At 40.6% G+C, this 18,613-nt stretch overlaps 1 protein-coding gene and 1 long non-coding RNA gene across 3 annotated transcripts in view; both read right to left on the bottom strand.

The window, feature by feature from the left end:
- LOC115112370 (radixin) overlaps window positions 1-18,613 on the bottom strand; it is a 65,829-nt gene that overhangs the window by 26,034 nt on the left and 21,182 nt on the right. Inside the window, exon 3 of one of the 2 annotated variants that reach the window (XM_065014569.1) lies at window positions 13,577-13,756. The exons of the other annotated variant lie outside the window; for it this stretch is intronic. The gene's annotated coding sequence lies outside the window, so the exon portion shown is untranslated. The remainder of the gene's footprint in view (window positions 1-13,576; window positions 13,757-18,613) is intronic. 2 annotated transcript variants of the gene reach the window in all.
- Window positions 13,765-18,217, bottom strand: LOC135567072 (uncharacterized). Its single transcript, XR_010462252.1, has 3 exons — window positions 17,459-18,217; window positions 16,698-17,054; window positions 13,765-16,556 (listed from the first exon to the last, which is right to left on the bottom strand). It is a non-coding gene; the product is annotated as an uncharacterized LOC135567072 (long non-coding RNA).

Below are 18,613 nucleotides of genomic sequence, written 5' to 3'. Positions count from 1 at the left end.
GTTGCACCACAGACTGTCCAGGAGTTGGCGGATGCTTAGTCCAGGTCTGGGAGGAGATTCCTCAGGAGACCATCCGCCACCTCATCAGGAGCATGCCCAGGCGTTGTAGGGAGGTCATACAGGCACGTGGAGGCCACACACACTACTGAGCCTCATTTTGACTTGTTTTAAGGACATTACATCAAAGTTGGATCAGCCTGTAGTGTGGTTTTTCACTTTAATTTTGAGTGTGACTCCAAATCCAGACCATGGGTTGATACATTTGATATCCATTGATAATTTGTGTGATTTTGTTGTCAGCACATTCAACTATGTAAAGAAAAAAGTATTTAATAAGAATATTTCATTCATTCAGATCTAGGATGTCTGAACAGGCAGTTAATCCACTGTTCCTAGGCCGTCATTGAAAATAAGAATTTGTTCTTAACTGACTTGCCTGGTTAAATAAAGGTAAAATAAAAATAAATAAAACTGAATGAAGACTTATTTTAACTTAATATAATACATCAATAAAAATCAATTTAGTCTCAAATAAATAATGAAACGTTCAATTTGGTTTAAATAATGCAAAAACAAAGTGTTGGAGAAGAAAGTAAAAGTGCAATATGTGCCATGTAAGAAAGCTAACGTTTAAGTTCCTTGTTCAGAACATGAGAACATATGAAAGCTGGGGGTTCCTTTTAACATGAATCTTCAATATTCCCAGGTAAGAAGTTTTAGGTTGTAATTATTATAGGACTATTTATCTCTATATCATTTGTATTTCATATACCTTTGACTATTGGTTGTTCTAATAGGTACTTCAGGTGTTGCCAGCCTAATCTCGGGAGTTGATAGGCTTGAAGTCATAAACAGCGCAATGCTTGAAGCACAGCGAAGAGCTGCTGGCAAATGCGCAAAAGTGCTGTCTGAATGAATGCTTACGATCCTGCTGCTGCCTACCATCGCTCAGACTGCTCTATCAAATCATACTTAATTATAATAAAACACAGAAATATGAGTCTTAGGTCATTAATATGGTCAAATCCGGAAACTATCATTTCGAAAACAATATGTTTATTCTTTCAGGGAAATGCGGAACCGTTACGTATTTTATCTAACGGGTGGCATCCCTAAGTCTAAATATTGCTGTTACATTGTGCAACCTTCAATGTTATGTCATAATTATGTAAAATTCTGGCCAATTAATTACGATCTTTGTTAGGAAGAAGTGGTCTTCACACAGTTCGCAACGAGCCAGGCGGCCCAAACTGCTGCATATACCCTGACTCTGCTTGCACAGAACGCAAGAAAGGTGACACAATTTGCCTAGTTAAAGAAATTAATGTTTGCAGGCAATATTAACTAAATATGCAGGTTTAAGAAAGGCATTGATGTTTATGGTTAGGTACACATTGGTGCAATGACTGCTTTTTTCGTGAATGCGCTTGTTAAATCACCCGTTTGGCGAAGTAGGCTGCGATTCAATGACAAATTAACAGGCACCGCATTGATTATATGCAACGCAGGACAAGCTAGATAAACTAGTAATATCATCAACCATGTGTAGTTAATCAGTAGTTATGTTAAGATCCATTGTTTTTTATAAAATAAGTTTCATGCTAGCTAGCACCTTACCTTGGCTCCTTGCTGCACTCGCATAACAGGTAGTCAGCCTGCCACGCAGTCTCCTCGTGGAGTGCAATGTAATCGGCCATAATCGGTGTCCAAAAATGCCGATTATCGATTGTTATGAAAACTTGAAATCGGCCCTAATTAAATCGCCCATTCCGATTAAAATCGGTCAACCTCTACTATGTGTGCAAAGCTTGATAATGTGTGTGAAGTCAACAGAGAGGTCTATTTTCTGGGTGACCTGAACATTGACTGGTTAGAAACTAGAGTTGAAGTTGGACGTTTACATACACCATAGCCAAATACATTTTAACTCAGTTCTTCACAATTCCTGAAATTAATCCAAGTAAAAATTCCCCGTCTTAGGTCAGTTAGGATCACCACTTTATTTTAAGAATGCGAAATGTCAGAATAATAGTAGAGAGAATGATTTATTTCAGCATTTATTTCTTTCATCACATTTCCAGTGGATCAGAAGTTTACATACACTCAATTAGTATTTGGTAGCATTGTCTTTCAATTATTTAACTTGGGTTAAACATTTTGGGTAGCCTTCCACAAGCTTCCCACAATAAGTTGGGTGAATTTTGGCCCATTCCTCCTGACAGAGCTGGTGTAACTGAATCAGGTTTGTAGGCCTCCTTGCTCGCACACGCTTTTTCAGTTCTGCCTACAGATTTTTTATAGGATTGAGGTCAGGGCTTTGTGATGGCCATTCCAATACCTTGACTTTGTTGTCCTTAAGCTATTTTGCCACAACTTTGGAAGTATGCTTGGGGTCATTGTCCATTTGGAAGACCCATTAGCGACCAAGCTTTAACTTCCTGACTGATGTCTTGAGATGTTGCATCAATATATCCACTTAATTTTCCTTTCTCAATTATGCCATCTATTTTGTGAAGTGCACCAGTCCCTCCTGAAGCAAAGCACCCTCACGACATGATGATGCCACCCCTGTGCTTCAAGGTTGGGATGGTGTACTTCGGCATGCAAGCCTCCCCCTTTTTCCTCCAAACATAACGATGGTCATTATGGCCAAACAGTTATATTTTTGTTTCATCAGACCAGAGGACATTTCTCCAAAAAGTACGATCTTTGTCCCCATGTGCAGTTGCAAACCGTAGTCTGGCTTTATTATGGCGGTTTTGGAGCAGTGGCTTCTTCCTTGCTGACCGGCCTTTCAGGTTATGTTGATATAGGACTTGTTTTACTGTGGCTATAGATACTTTTGTACCTGTTTCCTCCAGCATCTTCGCAAGGTCCTTTGCTGTTGTTCTGTGATTGATTTGCACTTTTCGCACCAAAGTACATTCATCTCTAGGAGACAGAATGAGTCTCCTTCCTGAGCAGTATGACGGCTGCGTGGTCCCATAGTGTTTATACTTGCGTAGTATTGTTTGTACAGATGAACGTGGTACCTTCATGCGTTTGGAAATTGCTCCCAAGGATGAACCAGACTTGTGGAAGTCTACAATTATTTTTCTGAGGTCTTGGCTGATTTATTTTGACTTTCCCATGATGTCAAGCAAAGTGGCACTGAATTTGAAGGTAGGCCTTGAAATATATACACGGGTACACCTCCAATTGACTCAAATGATGTCAATTAGCCTATCAGAAGCTTCTAAAGCCATGACATGTTCTGGAATTTTCAGAGCTGTTTAAAGGCACAGTCAACCTAGTGTATGTAAACTTCTGACCCACTGGAATTGTGATACAGTGAATTTATAAGTTAAATAATATGTCTAAACAAAAGTTGGAAAAAGTACTTGTGTCATGCACAAAGTAGATGTCCTAACGGACTTGCCAAAACTATAGTTTGTTAACAATAAATTTGTGGAGTGGTTGAAAATGAGTTGTAATGACTCCAACCTAAGTGTATAAAAACTTCTGACTTCAACTGTAGCTGATGTCTCAAGAGGAAACTTCTAACTGTGCCTAATGCCTGTAATCTAACCCCGATTATCACTCAACCATCTTGAGTACATACCAATAGTGTTGGATCTGTAACATCCACTTTGATCATATCTTCAATAATGCTGAATAACTTTGCTCCAAAGCAATATTAGTTTTCATTGGCTGTAGTGACCATAACATTTTGGCAATAACAAGGAAAGTCAAAGCTCCAAAGGTTGGGCCTAAAGAAATTCATAAGAAATCATACAAAATGTTTTCTTAGGATTCTTTTGTTAAAGAATGTATGTTGGTCTGATGTGCATGAGGAAGTGAATCCAGATGCAACACCGGAAGTATTTGTACAATTATTCATACAAATGATTGACAAGCATGCAACTGTGAGAACCATTAGAGCCCCCTGGATTAATGATGAATTGAAAAATGGTATGGTTCAAAGAAATAATGCAAAAGAGGTGGCATGCTCAGATGATTTTTTATTTTTTTTCTCAGATGATTGTTTGACATACTGTGAATTGAGAAATGTGGTGACTAAACTTAAGAAAATTATACATTATATTACCAAACAGATATAAATGACATAAAACAAAATAGAAAAAGACTTGAGTACCTTGAATGAGCATCATGGTCAGAAAACCCAATACATCTACATCGTTCATTGAAGTTGATGGGTCATATAAAACAAAACCTTTTGATATTGCCATTAATTTCAATTGCTATTTCACTAGTGAAATTAAATTACATTGAACAGTGAAGCATCATATTTTGGTATGAAATATCTAATAATGAAAGAGAAGGATTGCCTTTTTGAATTTGGTCAAATTAGTGTGGGAGAGTTGTAAAAACTATTGTTATCCATTAATAATGATAAGCCACCAGGTATAGACAACTTGATGGAAAACAAAAAATAGCAAAGCACTTTGCTGGCTCTAACAGCCGCCCAATCAGTTTGCTGCCTGTTTTTAGTAAACTGATGGATTATAGTGTTTGACGAAATACAATTATATTTTTCAGAGAACAAGGTAACTACAGACTTTCAGCATGCATCTAGAAAAGAGCACTCAACTTGCACCACTGACTCAGATGACTGATGATGGTTATAAGTTGATAGTTGGAGCTGTATTGTTAGATTTCAATGCAGCCGTTGATGTTATTGACATAAATAACACATACTTGCTATGGCTTTACATCAACTGCCATCACATGGTTATTTATCCTATATAACCCAGAGAGTGTTCTTCAATGGAAGCTTCTCTAACATCAGATATGTACAGTGCAGTGTCCCTCAGGGCAGTTGCCTTGGGCCATTATTCTTCTCTATTTTTTATGATTTGCTACTGGTCTTACACAAAGCTAGAATGACTATGTGTGTGGGTTATTCCACACTCATGTCAGCACCCAAAGCCAGTGAGCTCACTGAAAATCTGAGGAGTTATAGTCAGTATCATAATGGTGGCTTATTAATCAAATGGACTTAAATACATCTAAAACTAAACGCATTGTATTTGGTTCAAAACATTCTCTAAGCTTTAAACACCAGCTGGAGTTGTTAATAAAGGTTGTGACCATTGAGCAAATTGAGGAAGCTGAACTCCTAGGTATAACATTGGATGGTCAATTATCATTTGCAAGTCATATTTACAAAGTCGTTGTGACGATGGGGGGGGGGGGGGTCTGTTATAAAAAGAGGTTCTGTGTTTTTGACACAAAAATCAACTGTACTAGTTGTTCAGGCGCTGGTCTTGTCCCATCTTGATTACTATTTGGTAATATGGCCAAGGGCAGCAAAGAAAGACCTAGCAAAGCTGCAGCTGGCTCAAAACAGAGCAGCATGCCTTTATCTACACATGCAGAACTAACATCCACAACATGCATGCCAGTCTTTCCTGGTTGAGGGTTGACAAGATATTAACTGCTTCTCTTATAGTATTTATGAGAACTTTTAATGTGACAAAAATTCCAGATTGTCTGCATAATCAAAAAATTCAACTCAGTTATCCATACATACACCACCTAACATACCACCAGGGGTCTCTGCACAATTTTATACAGAGCAACGATCGCATGGAACTCCGTTCCATCTCCAATTTCTCAAGCAAACAGCATAATTACCTTTTTTTTAATTATTAAAAAACAACTCATGGAACAGCGGTGACTGTGAAGGGACAAACACACATTGTTTGTAAATTGTTGTATTTTACATTTCTGTGACTGTCCTTGTCTATCAATGTATCAGTGTTTTGTTACTTGTCATGTTCTGTGTTTAATTGTAGACCCCAGGAAGAGTAGCTGCTTCTTCTGCAAAAGCTAATGGGGATCCTAATAAACAAATAAATAACAACAAGTCTCATAACCAAACATCAATATTAATTTAGCCCATCATAACTATATGGGTCATTTGTAGCTTCAGCGCCAATATGTGGCCATCTATTTCCCAGTCAGTGTATAATAACTTCCATTGCTTCAGTGTGTGTCTGTGACTGCAGCAAGTCAGGCTCAGCCAGAGCCAGTGGTACAGTATCAACCGGATATAACCTAAGGGAGGAAGGAAGAGTAGAGGCTGGTAGAAGAAAGAGACTGGCACATGGAGAGAGAAGAGAGATGAGAGAGAGAGAGAGAACAGACTCAGTGAGCATAGCCTTGCTATTGAGAAAGTCCGCAGTAGGCAGACCTGACTTTCAAGAGAAGACCGGCTATGTGCACACTGCCCACAAAATGAGGTGGAAACTGAGCTGCACTTCCTAACCTCCTGCCAAATGTATGACCATATTAGAGATACATATTTCCCTCAGATTACACAGACCCACAAAGAATTCAGAAACAAATCCAATTTTGATAAACTCCCATATCTATTGTGTGAAATACCACAGTGTGCAATCACAGCAGCAATATTAGTGACCAGTTGCCACAAGAAAAGCGCAACCAGTGAAAAGACACCATTGTAAATACAACCTATATTTATGTTTAATTATTTTCCCTTTTGTACTTTAACTATTTGCACATCATTACAACACTGTATATAGACAGATGACATTTGAAGTCTTTATTCTTTTTTAACTTTTGTGAGTGTAATGTTTACTGTACATTTTTATTGTTTATTTCACTTTGTAAACATATGTTTCCCAATAAAGCCATTAAATTGAAAAAGAAATTGAATTGAGAGAGAGAGCAAGTCAGAGCCGAGCGGAGATCTGCAATAAGACGTGTGACAGAGGGAGTAAATATCCCAGTGCATAGTTAGCCAACTCAGCAGACAGACTGACAGCACTGGCCTTGCTATATACAGTACATCACCGCCAGCAGCAGCAGCAGCTGGGGACAATTCACTAGCAGTAAGAGGGGTGTGCATGCCAGAGACAGAAGCTTGAAGGGCATGCACACACTTAGAGCAGTGTGCACAAGCGGAGGATGTGCCTTTTGATTGTGCACTAGGAAAGAGGAGCAAGAGAATATGCTAAGGAAGTCAGGCTAAAGGAGTGTGCACAAGGAGAGCGGATCTATCAGGAGCGTGCACAAGGAGAGCGGATCTATCAGGAGTGTGCATGAGGAGAGGGGACCTATCAAGAGTGTGCATGAGGAGAGGGGACCTATCAAGAGTGTGCATGAGGAGAGGGGACCTATCAAGAGTGTGCATGAGGAGAGGGGTGCAATGCTAGAAGAGCATGCACATAGAAAGCAGTAGGTCAGGTATTATTAGAGGAGGATGTTGACATGTTGGTAGTCAGTGAATTAGCAGGTCAGGACAGGGCTGTCGGAGGTTTAGTGGGTCACGGCTTTGGTGTCTATATATACAGTAAGTACTTTGTCTGTATGTGTTGTGTAAATTAGGGTTACGGAGGGTTAGGATGGGGCTGTATGAAGGGTTTGGTTCGTATATAAGTGTCTTCAGAAAGTATTCATACCTCTGGACTTATTCCACATTATGTTGTGTTACAGACTGAATTCAACATTTATTAAATAGTTATTATTTTCTCACCCATCTACACACAATACCCCATAATTACAAAGTGAAAACATGATTAAAAAATAATTCCACTTTGACATTATGGGATGTTGTGGGTAGGCTAGTGACAAAAGAAATCTAAATTAAATCAATTTTAAATGCAGGCCTTAACACAACAAAATGTGGAAAAAGTCAAGGGGTGTGAATACTTTCTGAAGGCACTGATATATATACAGTGTATTGGGAAAGTATTCACACCCCTTAACATTTTCCAAATTTTGTTTCGTAACAACCTTAATCTAAAATTAATTAAATTGTTTATTTTTCCTGGTACTGTATATACACACTACATGACCAAAAGTATATAGATACTAGAGGTCGACCAATTAATCGGAATGACCGATTAATTAGGGCCGATTTCAAGTTTTCATAACAATTGAAATTGGTATTTTTGGGTGCCGATTTAGCCGATTTAAACAAAAGTCAGCTAAGAACACATTCTTATTTTCAATGACGGCCTAGGAACGGTGGGTTAACTGCCTTGTTCAGGGGCAGAACGACCGATTTTCACTTTGTCCGCTCGGGGGATCCAATCTTGCAACCTTACAGTTAACTAGTCCAACGCTCTAACCACCTGCCTCTCATTGCACTCCACGAGGAGCACAGCGCTGGTTATGACTTCAAGCCTATCAGTCTAATGGCTGGTGTAACCGATGTGAAATGGCTAGCTAGTTAGCTGGGTGTGCGCTAATAGCGTTTCAAACGTCACTCACTCTGAGACTTGGAGTAGTTATTCCCCTTGCTCTGCAAAGGCCGCGGCTTTTGTGGAGAGATGGGTAACACTGCTTCGAGTGTGGCTGTTGTCGATGTGATCCTGTTTCGAGCCTAGGTAGGCGCGAGGAGAGGGACGGAAGCTATACTGTTACACTGGCAATACTATAGTGCCTATAAGAACATCCAACAGTCAAAAGGTATATGAAAAACAAAATGGTATAGAGAGAAATAGTCCTATAAATACTATATTAACTACAACCTAAAACCTCTTACCTTGGAATATTGAAGTCTCATGTTAAAAGGAACCACCAACTGTCTCATGTGCTGAGCAAGGAACTCAAACGTTAGCTTTTTTTACATGGCACATATTGCACTTTTACTTCAACATTTTGTTTTTGCATTATTTAAACCAAATTGAACATGTTTCATTATTTATTTGAGGCTAAATGGATTTTTATTGATGTATTATATTAAGTTAAAGTAAGTGTTAATTCAGTATTGTTGTAAGTGTTATTATTACAAATAAAAAAACGTTTTATTTAATTTTGTTTAATTATTATTATTATATATATATTTTTTTTAAATCGGTGTCAGCTTTTTTTTGGTGCTCCAATAATCGGTATTGGCGTTGAAAAATCCTTATTGGTCGACCTCTAGTAGATACAGTGGGGCAAAAAGGTATTTAGTCAGCCACCAATTGTGCAAGTTCTCCCACTTAAAAAGATGAGGCCTGTAATTTTCATCATAGGTACACTTCAACTATGACAGACAAAATGAGGGAAAAAAAATCCAGAAAATCACATTGTAGGATTTTTATGAATTTATTTGCAAATTATGGTGGAAAATAAGTATTTGGTCACCTACAAACAAGCCAGATTTCTGGCTCTCACAGACCTCTTCTTTAAGAGGCTCCTCTGTCCTCCACTCGTTACCTGTATTAATGGCACCTGTTTGAACTTGTTATCAGTATAAAAGACACCTGTCCACAACCTCAAACAGTCACACTCCAAACTCCACTATGGCCAAGACCAAAGAGCTGTCAAAGACACCAGAAACAAAATTGTAGACCTGCACCAGGCTGGGAAGACTGAATCTGCAATAGGTAAGCAGCTTGGTTTGAAGAAATCAACTGTGGGAGCAATTATTAGGAAATGGAAGACATACAAGACCACTGATATCTCCCTCGATCTGGGGCTCTACGCAAGATCTCACCCCGTGGGGTCAAAATGATCACAAGAACGGTGAGCAAAAATCTCAGAACCACACGGGGGGACCTAGTGAATGACCTGCAGAGAGCTGGGACCAAAGTAACAAAGCCTACCATCAGTAACACACTACGCCGCCAGGGACTCAAATCCTGCAGTGCCAGACGTGTCCCCCTGCTTAAGCCAGTACATGTCCAGGCCCGTCTGAAGTTTGCTAGAGAGCATTTGGATGATCCAGAAGAAGATTGGGAGAATGTCATATGGTCAGATGAAACCAAAATATAACTTTTTGGTAAAAACTCAACTCGTCATGTTTGGAGGACAAAGAATGCTGAGTTGCATCCAAAGAACACCATATCTACTGTGAAGCATGGGGGAGGAAACATCATGCTTTGGGGCTGTTTTTCTGCAAAGGGACCAGGACGACTGATCCGTGTAAAGGAAAGAATGAATGGGGCCATGTATCGTGAGATTTTGAGTGAAAACCTCCTTCCATCAGCAAGGGCATTGAAGATGAAAAGTGGCTGGATCTTTCAGCATGACAATGATCCCAAACGCAGTTGCAAATGAGAACTTGTTCTCAACTAGCCTACCTGGTTAAATAAAGGTGGGGGGGGATAATACTTTTTAATTAACCGCCCGGGCAACGAAGGAGTGGTCCTGGAGTGGCCTAGCCAGTCTCCAGATCTCAACCCCATAGAAAATCTTTGGAGGGAGTTGAAAATCCGTGTTGCCTAGCAACAGCCCCAAAACATCACTGCTCTAGAGGAGATCTGCATGGAGGAATGGGCCAAAATACCAGCAACAGTGTGTGAAAACCTTGTGAAGACTTACAGAAAACGTTTGACCTCTTTCATTGCCAACAAAGGGTATATAACAAAGTATTGAGATAAACTTTTGTTATTGACCAAATACTTATTTTCCACCATCATTTGCAAATAAATTCATTAAAAAAACACCTGGCCATGCTGCTGTTCCAGTTTCAACTTCCACCTGACTGTGCTGCTGCTCCAGTTTCAATTGTTCTGCCTTATTATTATTCGACCATGCTGGTCATTTATGAACATTTGAACATCTTGGCCATGTTCTGTTATAATCTCCACCCGGCACAGCCAGAAGAGGACTGGCCACCCCACATAGCCTGGTTCCTCTCTAGGTTTCTTCCTATGTTTTGGCCTTTCTAGGGAGTTTTTCCTAGCCACCGTGCTTCTACACCTGCATTGCTTGCTGTTTGGGGTTTTAGGCTGGGTTTCTGTACAGCACTTTGAGATATCAGCTGATGTACGAAGGGCTATATAAATAAATTTGATTTGATTTGATAAAAAATCCTACAATGTGATTTTTTTTCTCATTTTGTCTGTCATAGTTGAAGTGTATCTATAATGAAAATTACAGGCCTCTCATCTTTTTAAGTGGGAGAACTTGCACAATTGGTGGCTGACTAAATACCTTTTTGCCCCACTGTACCTGCTCATATTACATCTCATTCCAAAATCATGGGCATTAATATGGAGTTGTTACCCCCTTCGCTGCTATAACAGCCTCTAATCTTCTAAGAAGGTTTTCCACCCCTATACATTGCTGACGGGACTTGCTTCCATTCAGCCAGAAGAGCATTAGTGAGGTCACGCACTAAAGTTAGGCGATTAAGCCTGGCTCGCAGTCGGCTTTCCAATTAATCCCAAAGGTGTTCAATGGGGTTGAGGTCAGGGTTCTGTGTAGGTCAGTCAAGTTCTTCCACACAGATCTTGACAAACCATGTCTATGAAGTCACCACAATAATAATAAACAAGCAACTTTTGCTAGTCCCCACAAGGTCAAATGCTATTCTAGGGGGTTAAGGGTTACAGTTAGGCTTATGGTTAGTTTTAGGTTTAGGAGCTAGGTCTACTGTAGGTTTAGGGTTAAGGTTAGGTTTTAAGTTAAAGGTTAGGGTAAGGAGCTAGGGTTAGTTTTAGGTTCAGGGCTAGGGAAAATATTATTTTGAATGGGACTTAAGGTTATTTATACAAGACTGTGTGTGTGCGCACACACACACGTGTAAGCGTGTCTGCACATATGCATGTGTGCACGTGCGTAACAGGTGGCTGACAACGTGGCAGACACCTTGCGGGCTTGCTTTAATGTAATTGTAAAAAGCTGCCCAACACCACTAAACAGGGATTTAAACACTGACTGGGGCACAGAAAACAATGACTGTAGGATTAACCTATTAGGCTGGGAGATGGGACCTTAGTAACACTGCATCATTAACGCATGATGGACCACTTTAAAACGGAAAGGTTGCACGATATATATTCCACAAATCTAACATAGATTGATTATGTTCGATCTAAACGGTCTTTATTAAAAAGTTTATACAAATATATATAATTATACACTTCAATAGCTACAGGACTAGCTACAGAAGTCTTGCAGGTAGACCACTTTTAACCCTTCAAGAAATGATTGTGTGGCCTAGATCCTGGTATTGGAGGTAATTCTGGTGCGTTGTAAAGATAATTTCCTTTGTGTCGTAGCAGTACCCATCCTATAGCCCATCAATAGCTTATTTCTATAAGGAAATAATTTAATATGTTTGTGTATGCGTGTTCGAGAGCAAGAGAGAGCGAGAGAAACTGAGCAGGAGAGAAACTGAGCGGGAGAGAAACTGAGCGGGAGAGAAACTGAGCGGGAGAGAAACTGAGCGGGAAAGAAACTGAGCAGGAGAGAGGGGGAGCAAAACTGAGCAGGAGAGAAACTGAGCAGGAGAGAAACTGAGCAGGAGAGAAACTCTCTACTGAGCTGGAGAGAAACTCTACTGAGCTGGAGAGAAACTCTCTACTGAGCGGGAGAGAAACTCTCTACTGAGCGGGAGAGAAACTCTCTACTGAGCGGGAGAGAAACTGAGCTGGGGAGAGAGGGAGAGAAACTGAGCAGGAGAGAAACTGAGCAGGAGAGAAACTGAGCAGGAGAGAGAGGGAGCGAAACTGAGCAGGAGAGAAACAGAGGGAGAGAAACTGAGCGGGAGGGAGGGAGAGAAACTGACATATACTGTAGAATAGAACAGCAAACAGAGCAAGATGTCTCAGAACTGATAGGGGCTGATCACCAACTGACAAAACACAGAGACAGCAGTGCACAGTGAATACTAGAACCCTCCATTCTCTGACTGCAACTCGGCTATAAATACAGTAGCAACGTCTGCTAGTTAGCGGTCAATTCCGTTTCTTTGCAGCTAATTCAGGAAGTAAATTGGAAATGGCATAGAAAACCAGGCAACAAAAAAAACCGATAACACAATCTTTATGCTTGAGTGGCTATTTCTTTTTGTCCAGTGACCCCCAAAGCAAAGGTAGCCCGTTACATATCCCCAACCCAAGCAACACTTGATAAGTATTGGTAAAAATTGGTTAAAGATGGACAGCTGTGACTTGTAGATAGCAAAATAGTTGTGAAGAGATGTGCCATTGAATCGGTACATGGTTTGTGAACTGATACACAAGACAACGCTGGATTCAAAACCTTTCAGTTTAACTGATTATACAAAATTATTGCAATCAATAGAATGTTATATACATGTATATGGGGTATAGAACCATCCCAGCTCTGCAGATTTTGCTGCGAAGAGACAGAATCATTAGATAATTATTTTTACTACTGGCCATATGTAGCTTGTTTTTGGTCGCAGGTTCAAGAATGGCTGAATAATTGCAACATTTACCTGGGGCTAACTCTGCAAATAGCACTGCTAGGTGATTTAAAAAGTCATAGTCAATCGATCAATAACAATTATACTCATAAGAAAAATGTTTCTTTAATTTACAATATGTAGAATCTATGAGAATAGAAAGGTTCAGAACTTTTATGAAAGTTCTGAAAAACAAACAAAAGATAACTATTGTAAACTATACTCCGTCTGTGAACATGTATACAGTACGTACGTAGAAGACGGAACTAGAAGCATAAGTCTTGTTGTCCATTAGTTTACTCCAATTAGGGGAGGGGTGGTAGGGTTAGGAGAAAATATATAACAAAATTGTGGAATAATAGTGAAGATATCAAAACTATGAAATCATGTAGTAACCCAAAAACGCCCTTTGCCTTGATGACTGCCTAGTGTGCAAAGCTTTCTCCCAACCAGATTCACCTGGAATGCTTTTCCAAAAGTCTTGAAGGAGTTCCCACATATGCTGAGCACTTGTTGGCTGCTTTTCCTTCACTCTGCAGTCCAACTTGGGTTGAGGTTGGGTGATTGTGAAGGCGAGATCATCACTCTCCTTCTTGGTCAAATAGCCCCTACACAGCAGGTGTGTTTTGGGTCATTGTCCTGTTGGAAAACAAATGATAGTGGGACTAAGTGCAAACCAGATGGGATGGTGGATCACTGCAATATGCTGTGGTAGCCATGCTGGTTAACTGTGCCTTGAATTCTAAATAAATCACAGACAATGTCACCAGCAAAGCACCCTCACACCTACTCCTCCATGCTTCACGGTGGGAACCACACATGCAGAGATCTTCCGTTCACCTACTCTGCGTCTCACAAAGACACGGGGTTGGAACCAAAAATAACTTATCCTCTGCAGCAGAGGTAACTATGGGTCTTCCTTTCCTGTGGCGGTCCTCATGAGAGCCAGTTTCATCATAGCGCTTGATGGTTTTGCAACTGCACTTGAAGAAACTTTCAAAGTTTTTGAAATGTTCTGCATTGACTGACCTTTATGTCATAAAGTAATGATGGACTGTCGTTTCTCTGCTTATTTGAGCTGTTCTTGACATAATATGAACTTGGTCTTTTACCGAATATCTATCCCCTACCTCGTCACAACACAACTGAATTGCTCAAACGCATTAAGGAAAGAAATTCCACAAATTAACAAAGCACACCTGTTAATTGAAATGCATTCCAGGTAACTACCTCATGAAACTGGTTGAGAGAATGACAAGAGTGTGCACAGCTGTCATCAAGGCAAAGGGTGGCTACTTTGAAGAAACTCAAATATAAAATATATTTTGGTTTCTTTTTTTGGTTACAACATTATTCCATATGTGTTATTTCATAGTTTTGATATCTTCACTAATATTATACAATGTAGAAAATAGTAAAAAATAAAGAAAAACCCTTGAATGAGTAGATGTGTCCAAAATTCTGACTGGTACTGTATATTTACAAAATATATATATAAGGGGGATTGGAAATTATGCATTGTGGCTTCCATCAATCTGCAATATTCAATCTGATATACCCCCAACCCCACCAAAAATATAAAACCTTGACGAGTACGGATTTTCCATATGGTAAACTGTGTGTGTGTGTGTGGTACCAGACAGGCCTAATTAAATGCACAGCTGTTTGTTGCTAAGCCGGTTACCAGGGGCTTTAAGGCATAGAGGACCCGGCTTTACCCCTCTTCACTCCCTCCTCCTCTACCGCACCTCTCTTCACCCATCCTCCTCCTCTACCTCATCACACTTCACCCTCTGCCTAATCCCTCTTCACCCTCACCCATCCCCTTTACCTCCATTACCTCACCCTCTCCTCTTGTCCGGGATCTACTAGATTTGTTTTACCTAGCAAGACATATAATAGGAAAGATACAGAAACGGATGTAGGGACATACGGCCAAGAGAGCACGGGTTGAGTGTTTCAAGATTTTGGGTCCAAACTGCTGCAGAAGACTCTTGATTTACCACCACCAGCTGTCCTACTAGGCACCACAACACCAAGTCCATGTTTTTCTGGGAGATGCAGCTTTCTCCCTACATGAGAAACTGAGTCGCCCTTATCCAGATATGTTGATAATAGAATGTTGGAATCAATTTTTCTATTTCTAATTTCCCTTGTTACTGTATAGATGTATGCACATCTGTATGAGAAATGCCATTTTATTAAGGCTTTTGGAATATGGTTCTGGAATTATTTTTTTTATTTTTTTTACCAAATAGGCTATATTTTATATCTAACATATATTCTTATTATCTCTCATTCACAGGTGTCCATCTCAATGAACCTGGGCGTACCTACAACTACCGCCACTCTTGTTGTCATAGAGAATGCATTCGGCATCATGGCTGCAAGGATGAGGACTCTTGTTCGGCTAATCGAGTGTACCCCTGAAAAGGCTAAGGACATTCTGAAGGCTTGTCTTGCCTTCCACAACTACCTGTCCTCCACAATTGAAGCTCTTGAACCGAAACGAAAGATAAGTGTCTCCCGCTTTTGGGGACACTCCCTCCCTTCTGGCAACTACCAACCTGGAGAGTGGAAGTGGGTTGTGGCCTGGGGACAACAATCTCCAAGAGCCAGGTAGACTCTCCCGTGCCAGGGCGACACAGCTTGCAAGCAAAACAAGAAACAAGCTCAGGGATGTCTTCTCCCCCCCCCCCCCGCATGTGTGCAAAAAGACATGGTTAGGAGAGGACAACTCAACCCATGACCAGCCAATCATGCAGAATAGGACTTTGTTTGGACTGCTCACACACACACCCCTTGATGGAGGCATGCATTCTTTGTGTGCACTGTGAACCAAAGTATTTCGTACTAAAATGTAGTTTTAATCTTGTTAATGAATTGAAACCACATTTTATGATGTCTGTGTGCGTTAATTTAGATTGAACTACACCACACAAAAGATAGCCTGTAAGGTCTGCAGCACACAGCTCTTCCAACATTGTCAGTACTTGATTATCAAATAGAATGCATTGAAACACCTTGTATCGAGATGAAGAAACAGAGCTTTTTCAGCACACAAAAAAAATTAACCTTATTCTTGCATCTGGGCTCTGAAAGTAAACCACAATACAACAGTGTCTGCTAAGAACAGACATGTAAACAACACATCAATGAAATATCATTAAAGTGTCAGACAAATTAATTATTTGAAGAATAGTACAAATGTGTCTGTGAAAAACAGACACGCAAACAACAAGACAAGTGTCTATGGAATAAAATTGTCTCGAGTCTGACTCCTGAGATGTCTGAACAACAAGTTGTTAATTTCACTGTGGTCCCAGTCGTTCGGGGCATGTCTTCTTGAAGTCATGCACAAATTCATGCAGCTGGTGATCGAATTCCAACCAGAGTTGTCAATAGTTCATCCATGAAATGAGCTATAGGTGCCAGGGCCCTGTGGAGAGGATGAGAAGAGGGGGGACATGTTAGGAGTGTCTGTGGCAAGCAGTGTGCATGGTGAGGAGAGGAGGGGAAAAGGACAACAAAAGAAAGGAAAGGGTATCAGAATAAAGGAGGAGAGTCTGAAATGATTTACCTCTGGGTGGCTCAATGCATGACGTTCTCCAGATCTTGAGATCGGTCTTTGCAACACCTTTACGGGTGATGTGTCTGAGTCTGCAGCTCTTTTCTCACTTCTTCTCACAGTCCTGCTACTACTGCTGCTGCTCTGTGGCATTGGTGAGGAGCAAGCCAGTGGAGTAGGTATTGGAGGTGGGCCCAGGATAGGGTTTCCCAGGTCCTTCATTGAGATGGTTTTCCATTCTGCACTGCAGCTCAGTGCGGGAGATGGGCTGGGGGTTAATGACCAGTCAGTGCTGGGGGCCAGTGAAGAGGCAATGCTGGGGAGCAGAGAACAAAACCTGGTGCTGTCCCCATTCACTGGTGTTTGTGCCTTGGAAAAGAAAAAAGTAGAGGGCTTTTTAGTTCACATAATCAAACCATCCAAAACAACCAATGAACAACATATCAAATATCATTAACCAAGACTAAAATAGACTATAATGTTGCAAATGTTTGAGCAGAGTTGAGTTGGCCTAGCTAGACATTTGCAACATTTTAGCTAGCTGGACCTTGATACCGAACTTTGACTTAGGTGTTACCAATGTGGGAAGCTTATGATTTTCTTTCTCTGACAAAATTATGTTTAATCAAAAGGTTGTAAAGATCTTTAGTTTAATTGGTTGGCTTGCTTGCTTTCTATACATGAGTATGCTGCTAAGATAGAGCTAGCTGGCTGGGTTTAGTTCGCAAACATGGCTACTCTTTTCCTCGACTACAATAGAAAATACAACATACCTCATTCTCTGGTGAAGATGGCATGTTGCTTTCCGTCTTGCTTACTTCTGTCCCTCCTTGGCTAAGAAACGCTTGAAGTTGTCGTTCGCCATGTTGAATCACACTGAGTTTTCGGACTAAATCGAGAAAAAGAAACTCGTGCCACCCCTACAGTTGACCAATCGCCAACGAAGGGGTGTAGACTTCGGCTAGCTTCGTCAAAACATTTTGTGTGCACGAACAGATTAACAAAACCCTTAACAAAGACCAAAACTAACCAAACTATCACAAAATATCTTCATAATATATGCACAAGGAGAAACTAGGAGAGGATGAAAATAGAGAGGGAGGACTAGAAGGACATCAAAAGGTATTGAGAAAATAAAGAGCAGGGGAGAGCGACGGTAGACGTGGAGAGTGGAGGATTAGGTAGAGCCTACATTTTTCTATGTGTTTGGGCTAAGGTAAGGTTGAGGGAAAGGGATGGGTGACTGAACTTCACACTTGATAATTAGATTTAGTGACTTGGATAATTCCCATTATATTAATGAAAACCGGCTTATGAAATATTTAAAGCCTGCCTGTGTCCCCGGCGGGTGGGCGCAGGCATGCTGGTGTGGAGCAGGGAAAGTAGTGAGGCGAACCAGAGGGGCGACATGTGCAAAACGTTTCAGTAAATCAATAATGCATTAAGTCCCACCACGCCCCACACCATAGTCCTACAATGGTGATACATGCTTACAAGCGACACAAATATACAGATGAAGTACACACACAACAAACAAGTACTCACTAACACACATACAACAACCCCCCCCCCCCAAAAAAAAAAAAAACTGCAGACACTCGGCCCTCCGTGGAATGAGTTTGACACCTCTAGTTTACAGTGATTGACGGACTATAGAGTGGAGGGTTTACAGTGATTATGGAGACTCTCTGGAGCTCTCCATCAGTCTGTCCCCAAGCTCTGAGCCTGTTACAAACTAAATAAGCCTGTGTGTGTGTGTGTGTGTGTGTTCAAAATAAGAGTAAAAGATGCCTTTGTGTTTTCTCCAAACAGGTCTGAAATGGGTAATCAGGACTCTGTGTTTTTGTTTGTGTGTTAGGGGGGGGTACTGTGTGGTTGTCAGTGGAGGCTGCTGAGGGGAGGACGGAGCAAATGGAATGGCATCAAAT

Source organism: Oncorhynchus nerka, linkage group LG3 (assembly GCF_034236695.1).
Source record: "Oncorhynchus nerka isolate Pitt River linkage group LG3, Oner_Uvic_2.0, whole genome shotgun sequence".
In the NCBI taxonomy this organism is placed as follows: domain Eukaryota; kingdom Metazoa; phylum Chordata; class Actinopteri; order Salmoniformes; family Salmonidae; genus Oncorhynchus; species Oncorhynchus nerka.
Note: the sequence above shows the minus strand (reverse complement) of the source record. Positions and strands in the feature narration are given on the sequence as shown.